Below are 19,304 nucleotides of genomic sequence, written 5' to 3'. Positions count from 1 at the left end.
TCATGCCTGACATGGTGGTGTCACATGGGGAGCAGTAGAATGTGCTCTTACCTCTTGCAGCCAGGGTGGTGTCAGAGGATGCCTAGTGGGGATCCTGAATTCTCACGCACACTGAGCAGTAATGAAGAGCCCCATCTCTTTTCACGAGTCTTCAGATGATGAGAGGGACACCAGAAACTTACATCTAGTGGTAATGAAGTGATGCCCGCACTTTACCTGCCAGGGTGCTGCCAGAAGAAGCGAAAAGGGAAGCAAAGAAAATTGCCAGGGATATAGAGGGATATTACATAATGTTAAAAGGTGAATCCACCAAGGAGACATAGGAAACCCAAATGTGTGTGCACCTAAAAATAGAGCAGCAAAACATGTGAAACATGCAGAGCAAAAACCGATAGAACTGAATAGAAAAATAAATAAATAAATCCACAGTTATAGTTGAAGATTTCAGCACCCTTCTGGTAGTAATCGATAGAACAACAGACAGAAAATCAGCCAGGGTTTAGAAGAACTCAACAACACCATCAACCCACAGACTTGAATTGACAATTATAGAATACTCTACCACCAACAGCAGAATACACAGTTTTCTCAAGAACCCATGGGACACGTACCAAAATAGACTATATCTTGGGCACTAAAACAAACTACAACAAATTTAAAGTAATTGAAATTACACAAAGTATGGTCTCTGACCACACTGAAAGCAAAGTAGATACCAATAGCAAAAAGATAACAGGAAAACCTCCAACCACTTGGAAACTAAACAGCACATTTGAAACCATGGGTCAGAGAGGAAGTCTCAAGGCAAATAAAAAATACATTGAATTGAATGAAAAGTGAAATACAACATATCAAAATTTGTGGTACATAGCTAATGCAACTCTGAGGGGAAAATTTATAACACTACATCTTTATATTAGAAAGGAGGAAATGACTCATTAATAATCTACACACTTAAGTTTGATAACTTAGAATTAATAGGCCATACCTTCACAAAGTTCAAGCTACCAAAAGTCACCCAAGATGAAATAGATAATTAGAATAGGAATAGCCCTAAAACTATTTAAAATTAAATTTATAATTTTAAAACTAATTACACAACTACTTAAAGAACAATTAACACTAATAACAATCTTTTCCAGAAAACAAATGGGGGAAAACATTTCCCAATTAGCTTACTAATGCTAATATTACCCTAATACACAAACAAGACAAATATAGTACAAAAATAAAAAGTACAGACTAATAACTCTCATGAATAGAGAAGGAAAAATTTTTAACAAAATATTAGCAAATAGAATTCAGTAACATATAAAAAGAATTATATATCATGACAAAGCAGGCTGTTTTTAAGGGATACAAGGCTAGTTCACTACTTAAAAATCAGTAAAACCCACCATACAAGAATTAACAGGCTAAAGAACAAAAATCACATGATGGTGTCAACTGATACAGAAAATGCATTTGACAAAAATTCAAAATCCATTTGTGGTTAAAAACTCTCCTAAAATTAGTAATAGAGAAAATGCTCCTGGATTTCTGGTCTCACTACCCTATTCAAATAGTGCTGGGAGTTCTAGTCAATGCAACATGGCAAGAAAAGTAAATAAAAACTATACAGATCATAACATCCCGAAAAGTGAAATACGTAGGTATAAATCTAACAAATTATGTGCAAGAATTACTTGAGGAATACTACAAAGCTCTAATGAATGAAATTTTAAAAAAATAATAAATGCAAAGGTAGTTCATGTTCACAGATAGAAGACTCAATATTTTCAAAATGTCAGTTCTTCTTGACTTGGTCTATATATTCAACACAATTCTTTTTTTTTTTTTTTTCCAATACAATTCTGATCAAAATCTCTGCAAGTTATTTTGTGGATATCAACAGAGTGATTCTAAAGGTCATATGGAGAGGTAAAAAATCCAGAAGAGCCAACACAGTATTGAAAGAGAACAAGTCAGAGGACTGACTTCAGGATTTACTATAAAGATACAGTAATTAAGACAGTGTGGTATTAACAAAAGAACATACAGATGAATGGAAAAGAATAGAGCACCCAGAAAGAGACCCACATAAATAAGTCAGCTGATCTTTGACAAAAAGGCAAAGGCAATGTGCTGCAACAATTGTACATCCACGTGCAAATAAAAACAATGAATCTAGTCACAGAACTTACCACCCTCCCCAGACATTAACTCAAAAATAGATCATAAACCTAAATGCAAAACACAAACACAAAACTCCTAGAAGAGAAGGGGAACCCAGATGCGCTTTAATGGATGAATGGTTCAACACACTGTGATATATTTATATCATGGAATACAACTGTACAGTAATTAGGAATGAACTATGGATACACATGACAACTTGGGAGAACCTCCAAAGAATCGTGTTGCATTAAAAAATGCCAGTCCCAAAAGGTTACATACTATATGTTTCCATATTTATAACATTCTTGAAATGTCAAAACTGTAGAAATGAAGAATGGATTAGTACTTGCCAGGGGTTAAGAATGGGTGGGAGGGAAAGGAGGCTAGGAATGAAGTGGGTAGCTATCAGAGGGCAATGTGAGGGATCTGCATGGTGATGGAAATGTGCTGCATCTTTAATGTGTCCCCATGAATATCCTGGTTGTGATATTGTACTGTAGTTTTGCAAGATGTTACCATCACGGGGAAACTAAGTAAAGGGTACGTGGGACCTTTATATTATTCCTTACAACTGCATGTGAATGTGTTATCCCAAAATTAAAGGTTAATTTTCTTTAAGTGTCTAGTAAAAGTCATCAAAATTAGGGTTTACAACATCAAGTTGTTATTAAGAATTACTTATTTTCAGGTTTTGGAAAGAAAATCATGTTACCTGAAGGTATCTGGGGTTAAGATAATTTCCATTTAAGGTCATGTAATTTCTTGCCGTCAGTTACTTCTCCCATCCTGGTATTAGAGAAAGTCTTTTAGTGCCATATGTAAAAGTAAGTAGCAGTCTGAGATGATGCGGTGATGGATTCTGGATGTGTATTCAATCATTATGTAATCGTATGATTATATAATGATTGTGCCATACTTTTTTTTCACAATGCACATTTATTACTATTGTGTTACCTGATAAATATTATATTTTGACTATATTTGAAAATATTTGCAGTGTTGCTGTATTTCTGTAAAATGAAACTCTTGTTACTAATGTAACAAGAATTGTAATGAATAATATCTAGTGGTGTTTTATAGAAGCTATCTGTAATGTGGTAAGCATTTTATAAGAAAAAGTTTTTTAGTGGCATCTGTGATTACTAAGATAAGGCTACCATTATCTTGGCCCTGGGAGATTTTATTTATTTATTTATTTATTTATTTATTTATTTATTTATTTATTTAATTTAAAGTTTATTGGGGTGACAATTGTTAGTAAAGTTACATAGATTTCAGGTGTACAATTCTATATTACATCATCCATAAATCACATTGTGTGTTCACACCCAGAGTCAGTTCTCCTTCCATCACCATATATTTGATCCCCCTTGCCCTCATCTCCCACCCCCCAACCCCCTTACCCTCTGGTAACCACTAAACTATTATCTGTGTCTATGAGTTTTTGTTTCTTATTTGTTTTTCTTGTTCTTTTGTTGTTTTTAGTTTATCTACCACACATCAGTGAAATCATATGGTTTTCTGTTTTTTCAGTCTGGCTTATTTCGCTTAGCATTATAATCTCAAGATCCATCCAAGCCTGGCAGATTTTAGATCCACTAATTGACTCTTGTTGTATGGGATCAGCCATTCAATTTCATGCTGCAGTCAAATTACAAAGAGACAATTGTAAGGATAGGCATATAGATCCTGATTACTAGGAAGTACGAGTTTTAAAGGCATTGACTGATAACATTGGATGAGTATATACTGATCCTACATAGGAATAAAATAACATGGATGAAAAAAGAGCATGAAAGAATGGTTACAATTAAGTCTTAAAATTTGGGGCTTTTTAAAAACAGTTGCTGTTGCATTGTGGAGTCATATTACATTAAAAATTTTTCAATTCCCAAAAAATATGTTACATATTCTAACTATATTAAAAGATACAATTTCCACATTGGTAGGGAAAGTGTACTCTTATACACAGTTGGTGGGAGTATTAGTACAGATTATTTGGCAAGAAATTTGGTAATAAGTAACAAAATGTAAAATTTTTATACCCTTTGACTCAATTGTGGCTCTTGTAGAAATCCAGTCTAAAGAGACAATCATGTAAATGCACAAGGACAAACAAGTATGTTCACTTATGAAAACATCATTTATGATAATGAATACCTAGAAATAATCGATAGATAAATTATGTTATATTCACACTACAGCATATTATACAGTCATTATAAAGAATAAATTATATCTGAATGTATAGACGTGAATGAATATTCATGATCTTTTGTTGGCTAGGATAAATGAGTTATAATATCATGTGTATATACTATGGTTCCAAGATTGTATCAGGAAATAATATATAGTTATAAAGTGCTTGCAGTGTGTAAAAGGAAATATGAAAAAAGAGGCATATCAATGTGAATTCCTGATTTTAAGGGCGAGGGGGTTGCTGTTTTCTCTTTTTACTTCATATGCTCCTCTACTATTGAATATAGTTTCAACAAACTCATACTACTTTTGTAATTTTTTTTGAACATTGGCTACAATAGATTTTTATTTGAGCTAATTTTGAAAATTTAAAGAAGAGAAGATAGTGGTTTTTCTTTTTATTTGACAAACCATTATTTTATTTTTAAAAATGAAAATATCACCAGAACAGGAAAGGAATACTAGAGCATTTGCAAAAGAGGCTCTGCATTAATTTTTGCCACAAAAAATCCCTTTCTCTGTAATTTTTTAAATGTTAATTCAAAGGCATATATAGTAGGTAAGTCATTTTCACTGAAATAGAATTAGCACTTTGAAAATTGTGCAAAGATTTACATGTTTTTGTGGAAGATAAGCTTGCTAAAATCACATTTTACAACAATTTTCCAATTACTAATGTTTGTTAGCAGCACAATTATGAGGACAATTATGTGTGGGTAAAATTTAGATACTGCTCAGTTTAAGATTTCAAAAATTTTAAGTAGTTTTAAGAGGGTGTTTAGGTGTATCTTGTCACTTGTGCTTTTTTTTCTTTAATTCATCAGATAGCAAAGACAAGTAAAATAAGACCTAAACCTTAATCATTTTCTAAAAGTCTGACAAAAAGTGTTATTACCAGAAAGAGGTGAACGTGAGTAATGCATGTGTTGGCATTGGACTGGACATTGAAATGTTCATATATAATGCACAACTTGTATTAGCAATGGCATTAAAAGGTCCCACTATACTTAGGTATATATTAATAAATAAGGGCAATATGATTCATTGTTCACCTTGTTTATTTGAATAAACCTTTAGAAAAAAAATCAATATTACAAAGATTAACATTAAAATCTCCACCATATATACTACCATAGATTTCTCAGGACCTTGGTTTTCTCATCTTAAAAAAAGTGAGGGATTATACTAAATTCGTGGTGAGCAAACTTTATTCCAAATGGTCAAATACAAAACAAAAAGTATTCACAGGCCACGTTTAGCGATAGAAATTATGTATTTGAAAATCAGGAAAACTGTAGTAACTATCATTACTTAAGCAGCCCTTCATTAATTTGCTGTCACTTGAGCGTTTCAAAATGTTAGCCAACCTTCCAAAAATTGCCTAAATGATATACACTGCAGTATCCGATTATACTGTTGTGGCTTGAACAAAGTTTGTTTTTGAAAACACTTCTAATTTATTTTACAGTCTCTTTAATGGTTAATTTTATGTGTCAACTTGGCTGGGGCAAAGTGCCCAAATATATGATCAAACATTATGCTGGATGTTTCCATAAGGGTGTTTTTAGATGAGATCAACATTTAAATCAGTGGACTTTGAGTACAGCAGATTGCCCTCCGTAATGTGGATGGGCCCCATGCAATCAGATGAAGGCTTGAATAGAACAAAAGACAGCTCCCCTGAGCAAGAGGGAATTCTGCAGCAGAGGCCTTTGGTCTTGAACTGCAACTTTGGCTCTGGGTTTATAGTCCACTGGCCCACCCTGCATAGTTTGGACTTCACAACCTCCATAATCACATGAGCCAATTCCTTAAAATAAATCTCTTTCTATATATACATATACCTCCTATGGGTTCTTTTTCTCAGAAGATCCCTAATACAATCTGCTTAATTACAATATTAGTTTTCTCATAGTGCATTTAATTAACTTTAAAATAGTTTTTCAGTTGCAAATAAAGTAAGCAGCAATCCTTATGCCTCACAGTCTCCCATCTCAAAGTGTCTCTGGACTTACTCAATTGGCTTTCATTGATTGCTTAGTGAATCCATTCTTGAATCTTGTCTTGTCTTGCAGATCTGACTAAAGTCTACCAAAGTATTCAAGACCACAGGGATCCCAAGCAGGACCAATGTACTTGAGTTTTCCCGCTGACAGATCAGGCTGTATGTGGCCAGCAGGCTCAGGTAGTTCATTTTTAAGGTTTTTTCAATGGAAACCTTGTATTCTATAATTCTAAATATAGCATTTACTGCATATTCGGTGTATATATACATGATGTGCAAGTTGATACAAGAAACTGAGTGGTGACCACTTGAAACAATGTAGCCATTATGGGCACAGGGATTTTTATTGGCTTTGGAAACATTGGTTTCCTCATAGTAGTGATGATTTAATTGGTCAGGATGGTCATACAAAGGGGCATTTTTGGTTTTCATAGATAAGGCCGGGTAATGAACCATGGTCTTTATCGCTGCCAACATTCTATCATTTAAAATACAAAATTATGCTTCCTTTCATGAAATTCTAGAATTGGAAGAGACGTTATAGTTTATTTCATTCAACCTCTTACTTTAGAGATGAAATAAGAGTCCAAGAGGTCAAATTATACACTTTATCAGAGCCACCAAGTCTTAGGATGAAAATGGTGCGTCCAAGATGAGGTACAATCAGCATGAGAAGGCCCAAGTAAGTAGCACAACCTGGAGGCACAAATTTTCATTTCATCCGCTACAGTTGTACCAAGCAAGACCTCTGAACAGCCTTTCCCCGTGCTGCATAGGGGATGTCTTGTAACAGCTGTCAGAGGAAGAAAAGAGCAAAGCTGGTTTATAAACCATCAGCTCAGTATGTGTGTGCAAGCTAAAAATGGACTGGGATTTCACTACAGCTGCTTTCCACAGGGGCCTTGCAACACAGTGGTGGGGGCAAACCTTCCCGATAAGCAAAGCTCCAGGTGGCACAACTGATCATGCTCTTTAGGTCCAAGATTGAAATCTATGCAAATTCATGGGTGGCAAGTAGTTACCCTGTTTCACCAAAAATAAGACCAAGCTGGACAATCAGCTCTAATGTGTCTTTTGGAGCAAAAATTAATATAAGACCTGTATTATATTATATTATACCTGGTCTTATAGTAAAATAAGACCGAGTTTTATATTAATTTTTGCTCCAAAAGACGCATTAGAGCTGATGGTCCAGCTAGGTCTTATTTTCGGGGAAACACGATAGGAAGGAGAAAGATGGGAAGATCAGGGACAAAAAGGTGGTCATGTTATGTGGATGGACTAATGGGAGTGAACACAAAGCGTGAAGATCTCTGTACTACATATTAACATCCACTAGAGAGCATCTACCCTGAAACAGGCATTAAACAACCAAGTGATCATAGTAGACAATATGTCAGCCAGCGCGTCGCCATCTCTCTGTCATCAGAGACTCCAGTGCTTGAGTCCTGGGCACAATGAACAGAATAACCATGGTGTCTGGGATGGAGGCTGCGCCTGGGCACAACCACATGAGGTCCCATTTACTAAGTGGTATAACTTGTGCCACGCTGAATGACCAGCAGTCGGCAAGAGAGACCAGTGCTAACCTCCAAATATAGCAGGATCTCTTCAAGAAGCCAACCAGCCCCCTGGTGACAAGTTGAATACACTGGACTCCTTTCATCCTGGAAGAGGCAGCAATTCATTTTGGAGTAACGATTTTTTAAATCTGTACCTATTTTAGGTATGAATTTGCCCTTCCTGTTTGAAAAACCTCAGCACCATTATCCATGCGATTACAAAAGTTTCATCCACCCTCATGGGATCACATATAACATTGCATCAGACTAAGGGAGTGGGAGTAGCTCTTAACCAGGGGCAATTCTCCCCTCCCCCCAGGGGACATTTGGCAATGTCTGAAGACCTATTGGGTTGTCACAACTGGGAGGATGCTACTGACATCTAGTGGCTAGAGGCCAGAGCTGCTGTTAAGCATCCTACAATGCACGCGATACAGCTCCCCACAACCAAATTATCTTGCCCAACATGTCAATATGCCACTGTTCAGAAATCCTGGACTGAGATACTCACGTGATAGTAAAGGAGGTGCAACAGCGAGCTCTCGATAATGAGATCCACTGGTCCTGTCGGGTACTACAGCATGTGAAAGCAGCAGGCGTTGAAGAGCTTATAGATGACACATATAAGGCACAAGCTCGAAAATGATAGCATTCAGGGTAGGGGACCATCTTCCAGGAAGCAGTACATACTCAAATCAATGACCATTATATGGCACTGTGCCCCATTGGATAAGATACATGGTGCCAGGAACCAAGGGATGAAAGTAAAATGACCCATAGGGAGCTTCTGCATTCTTTTTCTGAAATTCTGACCTCTGTGCTTAGTGATCTTGATTCCTGATGTAGGAAACATCCACCCGCAAAATGTGAGCTATGATTTATGCCCACTTCTCCTGCCAAGGAGCTAGTGGGCACGGGGTGGAACACCATATTGATAGAGGCAATTGATCACATCAGGAGGAAAGTATTTATGATACAGGGGACAGGGAGGCATGTGTTTGGCACTTGGTTATCTTTTAGTATTTCTTTGCCCAATTTTGATGGTAAATGGACAAATACTGTAGCCACAGTCTTAGAAGAGCTTGATGACCAGGGGTTTAGACAATCAGATATGACTTTGAGTCACCCCACCAGCACAAGGTTGGCTGTGGAGAAGAGAATCTAGGATAGATTGTGGAGGAAGGAGACAATGACTTCCCAGTTATAGCTTCAAGCCACCTGCATCAGGGAAAGTTGTAGTTTTCCCCGTTAACTTTTCTCTAACAAGTTTACAATAGGAAAGAGACCCACCAGAGTCCTGGAGGAATGACTTTCAAGGCTTAGATGAAGCCAGAGGATCCAAGCCATGGAAGAGAGTGCAGTAGTGGGTGCTGTGCTACACTGCCCAGACTCCCCTTCCAGGAAAGAAGGACTAATTGTCTCACCTGTTGCTGGCTGAGGGCGCTCCGCTGTCAGTCATCTCTAGGGTGTGCTATTTCCTGAAGAGGCCACATTGGTCAAGATCATTCTTCCTCCAGATGGCAAGATGCATCCCAAGACTAGTTGATGTGGGGTGTGAAAGCCTGGTCCTCTTTCCCCAGCTCGGAATATATCTCAAGTGATGTTCCAGCTTTAGGGCTCCCCTTGGACTTGCGTTAGTTCTTGTTATTACTGCATTACAGCCCAACTTCTCCTTTGGCCTAACTCCGATTCCTTCCCATCCTGCACAGGTGGTAATCCTGACACCAATTCCCCCCAAACTTTCTGTATACTGAGTTCCAACTCAGAGTCAACTTTCTGGGGAACATGACCTGTAACATGACTACACGCTGTACATTACCTCCCCACGACTTACTTATTGTGTAACTTAAAGTTCGTACATTTTGACTACCTTTTTAATTATGAATTCTATTTACTTAATAGGACTATTCAATTTTTTTCTTTCACTTTTGTCAGTTTGATTTATTTTTCTCAATTAAAGTTCATCCCTTTCTTCTAATTTGCATAATTTATTTTCATAAAATTTATCACTGTTTAATAGTTCAACTACTTCTTGTATAATCGAATTTTTGTCTGGTATCATTTATCTTTAGCCAAAAAAAAAACACAAAAACTTCCTCTAGCATTTCTTGTAGTGCATATCTGCTGATCAGTACTTTTCTACATGGACAAATTTTATAATTTTCTTTTTACGTTTAAAGGTATTGTTCCATTGTCTTCTAATTTTCATTGTTTCTGATGAGAGATCAGCCTTCTTATTGTTGGCCCCTGTAGTTAATGTGTATTTGTCCTCTTTGCTCTTTTTACGTTCTGTTTAACTTTGGCTTTCAGCAGTTTAACGTGCCAAAGGCCCCCCTCTCCTGCCCTGTCCCACCCCACTTGTTGTTTGCTTAGATTCTTATAATTATGGATGGATTTTTAAAATCATGTTTTGAAATTTCCCAACCAATAGTTCCTCAAATAATTTTTCTGCTTCTACTCTCTCGTCTGTCTACGAGTCCTAGTACACAAATGTTAGTTGATTTCCTATTATTCCACAGGCCACTGATGTTATACTTTTGGTTTTAAAAGTGATTTTTATGGTAAATTTGCTCATAATTATTAATAATTCTGATAGAAAAATCAAAAGGTAGCAGTTTGAACAATTTATATCATACTTTTAGAAATGATAGTTTTTTCTCTTCTTTTCCAAATGTTTTAACTCATTTTCTTTTTTATGTCTTATTGTGTTGGCCGTGACTTGCATTTGTATTGATCAATAGTAATGATAATAAGCATTCTTGTCTTTAATCTAATCTTAAGGGAAAAAGATCTAAAATTTCACCAGAGGGAAGTTGTTTGCTAAGATTATTGAAAGATATCTTCAATCAGCCTTAGAGAGTTTTCTAATTTTAAGTATTTTGCCGTTTTTAAGTAAATTTTGAAATGTACTGCTTTTGTTTTTCCCCAACTCTTGGGAAAATGTGGGGCAGTAGTCACTAATAGTATTCTCCAAACATTTCAAAATGTCTCCATTTCTGAAAGCACATAAGATTAAACTTTTTTGTCCTCTGTAAGTCAGGTTGGCCACGTGACTTGCTTTGACTTACTCAGTTTGAGAAGAAGAGATGTGTGTTACTTCTGGAGAGAAATTTTCAAAGCCAGTGTGGTGTAGTTCACCAGGTTCCCTTTTTCTGCCTCAGTGATTGTGTAAACATGTGTAGAGAAGGTGCTTCCAAGTGCCTGGGTCCCTCAGTGACTATGATGAGCAGAATCTCTTTGCCAGTGTTCGTTGGATGGGTAACATGAGAAAAGTTTAATTATTATAGTGATAAACTACTCAGACTTGGGTGTTGTTGTTTTTTGTTTCATGCAGAATAACCTAACCTATCCTTTATTTTTCTTTTTATGCTAAACCATTCTTTCATTTAAACTACTTAACCCTTGATCATAATATATTACTTATTAATATTTTTTATTCCATAGCTTCCCTTTGTAATAATATCATACTTGGCATATCTAGTCAGCAAAACCAGGTAAGCAATGTAGTTTAGAGAATATTTTTTTAAAGAACATTTCTTTCCAAGTGTGAAATGAGTGAAAGAAAAATAATTAAATATGTAGCCCCTGTCTTCAGGGGAAAGTAGTCAGACAGATTATTAAAAGAAATTAAATAAGTTCCCAAAGACACTTCTACATGTGCCATGTGAACTGTGGAGTGATTTTCTATATGGAGTGATTCTGGAAGGCTTCCTGGAAAAGATGACATTTAAACTGAGCTTAAAGGATACAGAATAATGATAGGAAAATTTCTAGGGAGGGTCTATTAACTAAATATACCATGAGGAAAGTATAAGTAAGATACATTAATGGAACAGCAAGTTAACACAGTTTGGCTCACCTATAATAGCAGAGTTAAACTGGAGGAATATGAATTTAATTCTATAAGCATCAAATATTTTTGAATAGGGGAGAAATTTTGTTATTGTTTTAGGAATATGATTAATATTGCCATTATATTTAGGATGAATTGCAAGAGGTACAGGTACTAGAGGTTATGAGAGGTTAAGAGGGGCAAGGATTTTTAATTATTGAGGTGGGACACTGAGGGCCTGGAAAAGAAGGAACGGCTTTGAGTTTCGCTGAGCTACCTGGCTTTCAGATGTATTCGTCTATGACAGCCCTTGAAAACCTAACATCCTTCATTTTTATATATTGTTAGCCATTGTCAATGAAGTCCGTAATTAAACACACCTTATTGGATAACCACTCCAAATGTAGAATTTTGTGTATTGGACACTGACTCGATTATGCTGAAGTTCAACACTAAAACCAAAAATGAAAACGCAGATGCCTAGGGAAAGAAAAGTTGGCAGCACAAACTTCTGGGAATTATGTAGGGTTTTTTTTGTTTGTTTGTTTTTGCTTTTTGCTGCACAATGGGCAATTGTGATTCAGGTGTATTTATTTTCTAGTAGAAAAAAAATCCTCCCACTAAAACAAAAGTACCATTATAAAGATCTGGACGTCATCGACAACGCCCTACTTTGCCATGTCTTGCATGACTGTAAGGGAGTCACATTCAGGGACTGCCAATCAGACTCTTTTGTCTCCTGTTTTTTAAAAGGCATTTGGGGAATTGTAATACTTCTCCATGTTCTAAAAAGCATCATCTGTCCAGGAGAGAGGGGTTGGATGTCAAGCATGGGAAGGCTCTAGGGGTTTCTAAAGTGGTCACTTTGACAGTCATTTCATAATATTTGTCGGCATGTCTTTCTTCCAGTTCTGGTTTTGTTACCTTCTGTGTTCAACGTAAACAGCACTACGAAGGGAGCTATCTTCTTGCCGCTCAAAATAACGACTTAGTTGGGTAAAATTTATAATGTTGTATTCCACTTTTAGCCAGGAAATGCAAACAAAGCATGGAGACTGCTTGTTCTCTGACCCCAAATTCATTCCATGTTGCTATAGCATCACCCCTGAGAAAATGGGCCCGCCTGTTTTCCACCCCATAGATGCACTCAATGGGCTTTTGTCAGCTCTTGAATTATAGCATTAAAATTGAAACACTAGGGATTTAATGGAGGATTATTATGACACTCCAGTGCATTCTTTCTGTTGCCATTAGCAACAACCGAAGGATGGAATAAAATCACTGTTTTAAGAGGTACCGTTTTCATGAAAGATGAAGGATCTACCTTACATTCTTGGAGTTTTATAAACGGGTTTGTGTGGATTACTGTAAACATCCAGAGTACTGGTAGTATATAATACCAATCCAGTGATTGAAGGTATTTTCTTTTTTTTTTTTCTGTTCACCAATCTACAAAGGCAAAAGATATTTTCACAGGCCCCAGAAGATGAACTCCAAGCTGCTGCTCCCAAACAGATTCTCCACTGTCTGGAAGACGTACAGAGGCAAGTGCACAGTGTTCTCCATCTCAAATCCTTCAAAGTGCTCTGGGAATAAAAGAATCCCCACCAAAAGCCCCAGAGACATCTGTCTGTCTGTATGGTATGATAATGGCAGAGGCTAGTCCAGATAGGATTCTGGGAGAAACACAGCCATTCAAACCTAATGAATGGAACTGAGAACTTCTTGTTATAATACTGTTTGTTTCTTTGATTGGTCATATCCTCGTATCTAAGAGGACATCAAAATAAGTAATAAAAGCAAGCTATTGTGGGATTGGTCTTTGAATTTCCCTTTGGTTATATATTCTGAGAAGTTTTCTGACAGGTAATTTTGCATCTAAATTTATTTTCTCTGCCAGTCATTTGTCTTTCTAGTTGTGTATCATTTTTACCTCTCCCCTATTCTAATTTCAGCATACAGGTTTATAGTCAGGATTATATTTTTCTTTTCAGCAACAGATATTACAATTTTTGTTGCTCTCTTGGCTACCAAAACATGGATTTCTTCTCCTATATTGTTGCTGGATGATGCTTTTCAAACTATTTTTAATTTTTGGGGGGGTCTTGGAATAAATTCAAATTCTTGTAGCAATAATACAAAATAAGTAACAGGCAGTAAATAAATAAATAGTGCTTTAGATTTTCACAACCCAGAGATACTACTTCTTTACCTAAGTATGTTTCTTTATATATAGCAATGAAAATAAGACTGATTTTCACAAGAGACTTTCGGGATTTCCCCTGTCCTCTCCTCAAAGGCAACCCTATTACCATGTTTTGTGTTTTCTTTCAGAGTTAGTCCATGCAAACATTTTTATTTATGCTATTTTTTACATGAAAATGATAAATTTTACATTTTTCAGCTCCTTGTGCTTTTACACAGTAATAAATCATGAAACCAGAATTTGCGTGAGGGAACAAAGGAGTGATATTTTTGTGGGACCAGAGAGTTAGGGGTTTGAGGGAGGGGGCTAAGGGTCTTGCCTTAAAGTTGCCTTTGCTAAAGAAGCTCACCATTATTTGTTAGGTTGTATGTAGCTGGTCAATAAATGCAAAAGGTACCAAAAACATTCTTTTATTCACACTTTATATAACACTGAGGAAATACTCACTGTCCATAAAAACAAAACATTGTTAACATTATTTTTGTCATGTTTTGGGGGGGAAAAACCACACATTTGCCATGGCTTGTGAGGAACAACTAATTTCTCTGTCTGGTCCCCTAAATGAGAGATTTTTGAGTAGTCCCTTGTCATTTTCTTTCCTCAATAATGTTGCAGTAGACATCTTTACAAATATGACTTTATGCACACATATCAATATACTTGTACTATAAATTACTAGAAGGTGAATTACTTAGTCCAAACCATAATAAACATAGATGTTCACCATCAGTGAACCAGACCAGGCATTTAGGAAAACCTCTGTGATTTGAGAGCCCCATTGAACCTGAGGCATCACTTCAGAAAACAGAGTGGGAGATGAAATTTCCCTCAGAGAGCAGCTGCTCCTTTTTTCATATCATGCTGAGATGCTGCTGGGGCCAGGCTGATTATGCTCTTGAATGTCATTTTCACCTGACAAGGTAGGCTTTCTGGGCCTTTCCCACCTTGTTAGTCATTGAGTCCTAGTTGACCCATCCCAAAAATGGGAAAATCAAGCCAGAGAATCACAAGGCTTCAATGGATCATGTGTTTAACTTTGCCAAGAGCCTAGTAGCAAGCTAGTAGCTTGCTTCAAAACAATTGTAGCTGGTAACAATACCAGAGGCAATGAGTCTGGTACCTTAAATGGTCCCTCAGGGTAGAGGCTGCCTCCCATTGTTAGAGACCCCAACTGACTGAAACTTGTCAATGAAACTTGAGCTCAAAGATGTCACTAGGGCCGTGTGTTCCATTAGGATTTCTCTACATACAGCTCTTCCATGATTGGGAGAATCCCCTTGGAACTTTTGGGATGAGGATGTATGTATGGACATAGAACAACAACAGTACACTGAATTGGCCCAAATTCCTCAAACTACAACGTCACATTAGCTTCCATTTGCCACTGGGAACTATGTACGAACCCCATTCACTGAATCTGGATACCTGCTTCTCCCTACAGGAGTAGATAAGATGGTGGCTTGGGCTGTTTTATCCAGTAGAGTTACCCAGCATAATGAGATTGGTGTGTATAATCTTTGGTGTCTTTTGAGGACAGGGAGCGTCTGTAAAGTATCTGAGGTTAGAGGGAAAGAGAGTAATCAAATGGCATCAAGGGAGAGAGGGACTTCATGCCAATAAGAAAAGCATTGCATTCAATTTGAGCAGGTTTTGAGTAGGTGATAATTATAACTCAACAAAAAGAACTTCTAATGATTTTGGTCTTTCCAAAGCTGTATGTTTATATAACTACTTTGAAAAGACAAAGCTTTCATATAGCTGTTATACCTTATCAAATGGATAAGAAAAAGTTAGGAAATATTTGCATATTTGTTTCCATAAAATTTAAGATAAGTCTACACTTAGTCTGTATCTTGTTATCATAAAGTTCGAGTTCTTGTCTAAGGAGTTTTCACTCGTAATTCCCAGTTTATGTTTTATTTCTAATAAGAAAGTACATTTGTTAATCTTTTTTTGTAAAATACTTGTTTTTAATTGTTACTTGTAAGAGATTAAAGCTATCAACTAGTTTTGAATTAACAAACTCAATCTAAGACTTCACTGATTTTTTTTCTGTAACTGCTGTGGCAGTGGCTTAAACTTAAAGTAGAATCAAAACACATTAAGAACATGTGTTAAGCTTTATCCTACTACATAGTCTTGTTTATAAGAAACCTTGTAATTTAACATATTCAACTCTTACAAGCAGTAACTATTCAAGTTTTTCTCCTTTAAAAACATCTGTGTTAGCAATGTGTATTCTCACTCAAAAATTTCTATTTCTACTTCTGATAGGGTAAAAGAAGAACCTCATTGTTGAATTAACCCTCAAATTTTTATTCGTTTATGTCAGCCAAAATATGATCTCTGATCAAGATCACAGCAAAAGAAAGCCACCTATCACTGGTAAGAGTCAATAGATTCAACAAATAATGGATATAAATCCCAAGGACCTGAGATACTGAAATCACTAGATATAAGACATATGTATACAATATTTTTTAAAATGAAAGGCAAAATGTCTTCTAAATTAGCAAGCAGATTTCAACAATATACACCTTTAAGAATGAAAATATGATCTTTTAAAAATTTAGGAGGTGATCAGATTAATACAGATGAAAAGTCACTAAGGAAACTGAAAGTTTCTTCATAAAAAATATTGAAAATACAGCACAAAGACAAAAAAATGAAAATTACTAAAGCAAAGTTAAAATATAGGGAAGATAGAATAAGATGATCTACAACTTATCATAGTTTAAAAAGAGAATGGAGATTGTACAGCAGAGCCAACTTTGGAAAAGATAATGACAAAGAATTTTCTAAAAATTATGAAAGGTAAGAATTTACAGAGGAAGCACAAGGTATATAAATGGGATAAATAAAAATCAATCTATATTTATGCACCTTCCATTAAAGCTTTAGAATTCTAGATACAAAGAGAAGCACATAAAAGCAATCTGAGAGAATAAACAAATCTCAAAAACAAAAAATTGAACAGTAGATATCTCAATAGCAACAACAGAAGTCAGGATACAGTGAAATGATAAAATTGTCAATCTAGAATTTTATAACCAGTCAAACTCTCTTTCAATAACAAGGGAAAGATAAAAACATGTTTATATAAGTAGGAACTGAGAGTTTTAACCTCAGCAGAAGTTCAGTAAACTAAGTTCTAAGAGTAAAAATTAACTTTCAGCATAAAAGGAAATTACTCCCAAAGGAAGACTAAAGTTGCATAAAAGTAAGAAATTGAAAAAAATTATATACAAAATTGGTAAATTACTGATGAATTGTTAAACAAAAAAAAAAGGAAAAAAAAACAGACAAAAAAAAAAAGAGATATAGCCAAATAAATAGTAATGGAAGAGATAACATAACTGAAGATAGAGCAGAGATTAAAAAGATAACATCAGAATACTATGAAACTTTATATTTGGATAGAAGAAAATTTGAAATTCCTGGAAACAAAGTAATACAACAAGAGAACAATCTTATAATAATAAGGTTAATTTTATAATAAGATTAATTGTATGATGTTTAAGATACCCTAACCCAAAATATGGCATATTGAATATTTTAAGCTAAAAGAGTTTGAGAAAATGGCAGAAGTAGGAAAGTGACTCAGACCTTCCCCTTGACCCTCTTTCCCTTAACAGGACATAAAACCCTCATATGTTTGGTGTCATCCGTATTCCCAGAGGAAAAGAGTATCTTTATTCCAACGACAAAGGGACACCAAGAAGAATTCTAACAAATAGAACTTGCTAAATTTCCCCCAGTTTACTACATTTATTTGCCCTCTGACCTATTATATCTTACATGACTGTTCATTCTTCAACAAACCTAGTATAGAAATACTCAGGTTTAACTGTTTCTTCAAATCGTTATTTTCTTACAAGGCTTTTGTGTCATGTAAATCTTACATTAAACACGTTTGTTTGCTTTTCTCCTGTTAATCCATCTTTGTCAGTTTAGCTTTCAGATCCAGCCAGAGACCCTAAGAGGGTTGAGGAAAACTTTTTATTTCCCTTCAAATCTTACAACAATTTAAAATTGAACCAATATTGAAAGAAATGAAAAGAAAACCTTTACAAAGCCAGTAGTATGCCCAGATAATTTTAAAGAAAAACTTTTACTAAACCTTCTTTTAGTGTCTCATTCCAGTCTTATACAGATTCTTCCAGAAAATGGAAATAAACGGAAAAGAATCCCATTTGATCTTATAAGCCAAGTATGATCGTAATAACAAACAGATATACTAATTTTCTGTTGTTGCTGTAACAAATTACCACAAACTTAGTTGGATAAAACAATGCATATTTATTACCTTACAGTTCTAGAGGTCAGAAGTCTGACACAGATCTCACCAGAGTAAGATTAAGGTGTGGACAGAGCTATGTCCCTTTCTGGGGTTTAAGGAAGAATTGGTTTTAGAGGCTGCCCATATTTCTTCGCTCATAGCCTCCTTCCTCCATCTCGATCTTCCTCTTCTTTCTACATCTCTTTGGTTCTCCACAGCTGGGAAATTTTCTCTGCTTTTAAAAACTGATATGATTAGATTGCGTCCACCTGGGTAATCCAGGATAACCTTCCCATCTAGAGATCTTTAATGTTAATCATATTGACAAAGTCCCTTTTCCCAAGTGACACAGACTGTCCACAGATTACAGATGTTAGGACATGGAAATCTTTTGGGGAAGGGGGGGGCATTATCTGCCTACCACACCCAACAAACAAATATGAGAAAGAAAAATTTGAAGGTCATGAACATATATGCAAATATTCTAAGCAATATTTTGGCAAAAAAATACTTTGAGAATCTTAATCCATGGTCATATTATGATCAAGAAATTCCACATTGTTAAAAATATCTAACAATGTAATTTTATTTATTATTATAAATAATATCTATTTTATATTTTATATTTATATTATAAATAATATCTATTTTAAATGTAATTTAATAACAAAAAGGAAAAGAAAGGGAAACATATAATCAGCTCAGAAAAAAACAATGCTAAAATTTAACAAGTGTGTATGATCTTAAAAGCTATGAGTAAACTAGGAATAAAAGAGAATTTCCATAATCTGATCAAGGAGAGCAACAGAAAACCTACAACAAGCATCAATTTTTGAGGCAAAATATTAGAAGGCATCTTTAAAACCCCAAAAAGAACACATTGCATTCTTTTATTCTTGCATTATGACTGTAATGAATATTCTTGTGCTAGTCCTTTATACATATAATCTTGATTAATTCCCTTCGTGTAAGTATCTAGAAATAGAATTGCTGAATCAAAGTATATAGATTTAGGAAGTCAAATTAACCTTTTCTTTATAATGCACCCATAAGTATGAGTCACA

At 35.5% G+C, this 19,304-nt stretch overlaps 1 long non-coding RNA gene across 5 annotated transcripts in view; it reads left to right on the top strand.

The window, feature by feature from the left end:
- LOC109446224 (uncharacterized) overlaps positions 1 to 19,304 on the top strand; it is a 246,430-nt gene that overhangs the window by 159,351 nt on the left and 67,775 nt on the right. For 3 of the 5 annotated variants that reach the window (XR_016020180.1, XR_016020182.1, XR_016020181.1), the window contains 2 exons: positions 6,432 to 6,541; positions 13,213 to 18,812. This is a non-coding gene — a long non-coding RNA (uncharacterized LOC109446224). Of the gene's footprint in view, positions 1 to 6,431; positions 6,542 to 13,212; positions 18,813 to 19,304 lie in introns of those variants that run through there. The other 2 variants (XR_016020178.1, XR_016020179.1) reach the window with 1 other exon arrangement.

The sequence above is a fragment of the Rhinolophus sinicus genome, chromosome 2, assembly GCF_057876585.1.
Source record: "Rhinolophus sinicus isolate RSI-liver-muscle chromosome 2, RSI-T2T, whole genome shotgun sequence".
NCBI classification, from domain to species: domain Eukaryota; kingdom Metazoa; phylum Chordata; class Mammalia; order Chiroptera; family Rhinolophidae; genus Rhinolophus; species Rhinolophus sinicus.
The sequence above is the reverse complement of the archived record's forward strand: the minus strand, read 5'-3'. Positions and strand labels throughout refer to the sequence as shown.